This window comes from Chrysemys picta, chromosome 10 (assembly GCF_011386835.1).
Source record: "Chrysemys picta bellii isolate R12L10 chromosome 10, ASM1138683v2, whole genome shotgun sequence".
NCBI classification, from domain to species: Eukaryota; Metazoa; Chordata; order Testudines; family Emydidae; genus Chrysemys; species Chrysemys picta.
In genome coordinates this window covers 15,000,279-15,006,278 of record NC_088800.1, presented here as the reverse complement: position 1 = coordinate 15,006,278, position 6,000 = coordinate 15,000,279, and positions in this window count along the sequence as shown.

The window sequence follows — 6,000 nt, the reverse complement described above, 5'->3', positions numbered from 1 at the left end:
ATACACCCTAGAGGGAACTATCCGCGGACCACCTGAATGGAGCTTGCGGACCACTGGTGGTCCACGGACCACGGTTTGAGAACCTCTGATCTAGTCTAACCCCCTGCCAAGATGCAGGATTTGTTGTGTCTAAACCATCCAAGACAGATGGCTCCAGCCTCCTTTTGAAAACCTCCAGCAAAGGGGCTTCCACCACTTACCTAGGCATCTGTTTCATTGTCCTACTGTTCTTACAGTTAGGAAGTTTTTCCTGAGATTTATTCTAAATCTGCTCTGCTGTACTTCGTACCCATTGCCTCTTGTCCTGCCCTCTGTGGCAAAAGAGAACAACTTTTCTCCATCTTTTTATGGCAGCATTTCAAGTATCTGAAGACCGCTATCATGTACCCCCTTAATCTTCTCTTTTCCAAATTAAACATACCCAGTCCCTTCAGCCTTTGCTTAGATGGCTTGAATTCCATCCCACTGATCATCTTTGTTGCTCACCTCTGGATCCTTTCCAGTTTCTCTCCATCCTTGCTATACATTAGTGACCAAAACTGGACACACTACCCCAGCGGAGGAGTAACCAGCACTGAGTAGAGTGGGAGTGCCTAGAACCAAAATGCCTAGAACTCTGGTACTGGGCCGCCCCTGGGAAGAGAAGAATCCACAGTGCACCGGGCTTTATTACAGATTGAAAGAGGCCATTGAAATATTCCAGATTACGTCTGGGATTGTTATGAGTTGGATTAAACTTCGTTGAAACTGGTGGGTGTAACAGCCGCTTTTCACTCAGGATAAGTGTACAAGCAATGGAGCTCCTTGATGGAATAAATGGCTGAAACTACAGGGACCTCCACGCAAAACAAAGCTGAAAGTCTCATGCAAGGCAGGAGTAGACATTAGCCATGTGGCCCAAGGAGGGGTCAACTATGATCTGATAAACTAAGGGGAAGGGGACTGATTGGATTGGAGCAGAGTGTCTGTATGTATGCGATGGAAGCAGCAGGAAACAGCACAGAAACAGAGAGAGAGAGAAGGAGCAGAAAGCCAAGAAGAGAGCAGAAAAGAATGGAGGCCGGGGCCCTGAGTAAAAGCCTAGAAAGCTTTTTGGGCTGAGTGCTGGCTGAAGGGGTCTTGGAACCGTGAGCAAACGGTTGTTCCAGTCCTCCTGAGTTCAGAGAAACAGAAACCTGACTTTGTGTATTCTTGGGGTAATTAAACAGGATTGCATCAAAGAAATACATGGCTCCATCATCAATTTCTCCTCCTAACTGAAACAATCCTCAAGCCCTAGATTTTGGCTAACCCCTTGGGTCGAAAGGGGTAAGAGTATACTTAGACCCGGTGGAAGCAGATGCAAAAGAAACTAAACCCAGCAATAAAGCCTTCCATAATGAAACTTAGATTGTTGCAGTAGGATGCAGTGAAGTTGACCTTTCCCCTCAAAAATCTTTTAAATAATCCATCCCTTGCAGGTGGCTTGGCTGTTCTGTGAAACCTGGTTTGGGTTTAGAGTACATGGAAGCTGCCTCCACCCATGTCTGATTTATTCTTTTACGTTACAGGTCAGTTACTCTCCTATTTAATTCCTGGTGCATAGGATGTGTATTCATTCACTGGGCTCAGGGAGATAAGGCTGGAAAGTGATGGGCAAACCTAACTTCTATGATTCCTTGGAGTCTGTCACTCCCTTTCGCAGGTCTTCTTTTAACAAGTCACTGTTGCTTCCTGGAACACTTTGAACTCTATCTTAGTTAGGAACAATCTGGCTTCCCCATGGCATTTTAAAAAATACTCATTCCCCAGTTTATTGCCAGGAACACAGTGGCATTTATGTCCTTAGGGACTGAAGGAAAAGATGCTGCTTTTTATTCTTTTAAAAGACCATCCATCTCCCTAGAACTGCCTCTGTGGCTGAGTTACAGGGTAAACACCCCTGTACAGTGACTCACAATTCTGGGAGCCTCACCCCACCCACTTCTGGGTTCTCCTTTCTGGCCTCTTTCCTCTCAGGCTCCCAGCTGCCTAGTGTGCTCTGAACACAACAACAATAATTACCCCAGTATTGGGTGCTTCTACAAAAAGCAGGTTCTTTGCTGCACTTCCTCCTGCAGCTTCTCCTCCAACTGAAGTGACATCCTCTCTTTGTGGAGTCATCTTCATGTCAGTAGTCATTGACTGTGATGCCACCAGCAGAAGATGGAGATGCTAGGTGGGGAATAGGTGGCTAATAGGTCCCTATGTTTCCTGGCATGGGTGGCACGGGGCTGTGCTCCTGGGATTTATTTAACTGGTGTGGGCCTATCCCTTAACTCCAAATGGCTACCTGGCCATGAGAGGCCATAATGTAAACCAATAGTCCTTTGCTGATCCAATCAAATGTACTGTCAGCAGTAGGCCCCTGACCAGGGTACGTTTCTTAGGTCCCTGCCACAGCTTCACCCTGAACTGGCCTTTGATAAACAGCCAGCCCTTTTTATTTGGCCTGCTGGGCCTTGATTGGCCTCTGCCTGCTCCTAGCCCTTCTAACTACTGGGGGACCAAGTCTCACTGGTTCTTCCAGCACATGATCCTTGGAGACATATCTAGGCAACCCCAGAAATCCAAACTCGCTGCTCTTCTCTTCAGCTTCATAGGGCTGAGCCAAGGTGGCGGGGCCTCCAGTAAGGAACCTGGTACCTCTTGTCATAGTGCCTTGGGCAATTTCTGTTACTCTGGACTGCTCTGCATATACGTTGGGAGAGAAGGCAGGTTAATAAGGAAACGGGGGCCATTCAGGAAGGAGTATCAGAGGGGTAGCCATGTTAGTCTGGATCTGTAAAAAGCAACAAAGAGTCCTGTGGCACCTTATAGACAAACAGATGTATTGGAGCATAAGCTTTCGTGGGTGAATACCCACTTCATCAGACTCAGGAAGGAGTGTTGCTTACAATACTAAATAAAGTTTGCATGACTGATGATCAGATGATTGACTGAGAAACCACAATGACAATAGCAGCATTATAAACAGCAGTAAAATTAACGGTAATGCTGAGGCACCAGACAGGTAGGCTGTGCCAGTACATCTCTCCTTGTTACTGTCAAGGATGCGTCTCCCACTCTCTCCCAGGTGTTTCTTACAAGGATTGACAGTGCTCCTGCTGTGTTTGAGAGACCTGAGAATAAAAAAATGAATTTGAAGGGCAGAAAATTCATTAACTGAACAAAACACTTTCCCCAAACAAGACATAATTAGACGGTAGATCTCATTGACTCACGATGTTGTTGAAGCCAGGAACTTTATCAAAATTCAAAGTTATTGAACATTGAGGTGGACAACAAGAACTTCTGGAGTTCGAATAGCTAATGCTAAAATAAAGTGTTTTGTAAAAGGAGATAAACCTCGTGGTTCAGGATTTAACCTAAATTCTAACCACTAGGGTTTAGGATGAGACTTCCATGGGAGGGGGCAGATTATTCCACATCTGCCCACTGCAGGGTTTATTGCACCTTCATCTGAAGTGTCTGGTGCTGGCCACTGTTGGAGACAGGACAGTGGACAAGAGGGACCTCAGGTCTGATCCAGTCTGGCAGTTCATTTGTTCCAATTAGCCCATCAGTGGAGTCCCCCATCTGGTAGCTGGACTCCCTGAGAGTGAGGCCGGGATCTTTCCACAGTTGGCACTCAAACCCGGCACCCTCCTGGACTCTTTAGGCAGATCTGCCAGGTGGGTCAAAAGGGAGCCTCTCCTTGGCAGAGATAGTAGGAGCTGTGCAGAGGGTCTCAGTTGGGAGATGGGCCCCCGCCCTGGCTAAGCCTCTGCTCATCATGCTGAGTTGCTCTTACAACTGAGGTTGTCTGCCCCCGTCTGAGACGGAGTGGCCACATGGCACTGAGCTTGTGGGGAGTGGCTAGAAGAAACCGTGCTGCCAACTCTCCCCGCTTGCAGGGTGACTGCAGCCAGTCTCCCCAAACTCCAGACCCTGCTTGCAGGAAAGCCCCTCTGATTGGCTGCCTGCCCCACTTGCCTGCCTCCTGGGGAAGAGCAGCCAATCAGGGCTGCTGCAGAAGGCAGGCAGAGCTCTCTCCTCCTCCTCCTCTCAGCAGCCTGACACCTTCTTCATAGGAGGAGAGGAGGGAGCAGAAAGAGGCTAGCGGTGCAGGGCAGATCCTCGGCTCCTCCTCTCTCCCTCCAGGCATGGGGGGAGAATCCCTGGAGCTGCACCCCCAGCCTGGAAGGGGGAGCAGGGACCCTGCTGCAGGCCCCCAGCCCTGGGACAGGGGGGTGAAGAGCCCTTGGAGCTGCAGGAAGAGCAGAGGCAAGGTGGAGGAGCACAACTAATGGGGGGTAGAGGAGGCTGGGGAGATGTGGCGGCCCACACAGACTGCACAGACTGAGGCTGCTCACCCAGCATGTTTGCTGCACTGAGAAGTTCATTTCCACCATTCCCCAGAAGTGGCTGGAGCCATGATGTCCTTCCCCTCTGCTCTCTCCTGCCTGACACGGGACAAGAAAGGGGGGATTGTGCTGCACAAAGGCCACTCCTCCTGCTGAGCCTTGGCAGCAGTGACGCTAGACCCATCCAGCTGGCACTGCCCTACCCAGCCCACTGTCCCCATATTCCTGCCAGGAGGGGGGCACATGCTGCCGACAGCTGCCACGGTCAGGAAGTGCCCTGCTTCCTCTCATATCTTCATGAGCTTTCACCACCATGCCAAGGGACAGGGGCTGTCAGTGGAAAAACTGTGCCCCAATACAGGGGCTGAAAGGGGCCATGCAGGCTGGAGCCTTGCAGACAGCACATGCTAGGCTAGCTCATTAGTACTCCTCAAGGCTGCTAATTAAGCAACTTTGTCTCCAATGCCAGATTTGTAAACCTTTATTTCTCATCTTCTTTACTAACGGCTCTGACTGTGGTGCAGGCCAATGGCTGGGCGCTGCTCCAGGTGAGACCCATGTGCTATTTCTGGCCTGCTCTCTCATTTCCCAAACCAGCAGCAGTGCCCTCCTGGTTAGGGCCTTGCACTGCCCTGCAGAGCATGCAGTCAAGTCTTGGTCTGTTGCTCCCTGGGGCTGGGGCTGGGGTCCTGGTCACTGCTTTGCCTGGGCCTTAGGACTGTGCTGCTGGAGGCCTGAGCTTTTGGAGCTGCAGCAGCCTAAACGTGGGAGACCTCAAATCTGGCCAGTAGTTGCGGGCTACAGAGGCTGAGACTGAATCCCAGGAGCACAGCCCAGCCCCAGATTTTATATAACCAATCAGCAACCCTTTTGTAGCTCCCCACAGCCAATAACAGTTCTTGCTGTCTTGGTCCCCGTGCTCCCATTGACTGCAAGAGCTAAAGAAAAGAGACATATGATGGGCTGGAAGGGGTAGAGATGTGTCCTGTTGTTATCTGCTTTGGGTTGATTGTTAGCATCTCATCTGGCAACCCTGGCACCTACCCTGATTCTCCCTCCTTGTCCAGGCCCATCCTGGGGCCTAAAAGCTTCGTGAACTGGGGTGCCATCAAGAGACAACGTGATTGAAGCAGACATTAGGAAGTCTGAGGGAGAGGGATCTGCTGTGGCAGTGATTCCCTCTGCATGTGGGCATGCAGTGTGCCCGGGCATGCAGTGCAGTGCCAAGGAGATAATTGGATGAAGTGAGATGCTATTCCCATTCACTGGGAAATATTGTCTCCTATCCATTTGGCCCATTATTTATTTGTCAGTCAGAGATTTATAAACACAGACTTTCTATCTAGCACCCTCTCATGGCAAAGACACACCTTCCCTTGTGCCTCCACACCCCAGATGATGCCAGCACAACTCCAGGAAGAGGGTAAGTTAGTTTGCTGCTGCATAGGAAGAGTAGAAAGCATAGTTTTTGTAGGTCCCACAAAAATGGAAGCTGTATTGAAAACATTCTCAGTGACTGAATGTTGACTACCCGTATTGCCATATGAGTCAGAAATCTGAAATTCTTACAGGCAGGCTTGGAGTGGCTAGTGGCACTCCCTATGCACTGTCAGCACCAAATCCTGAGCATCAAGTG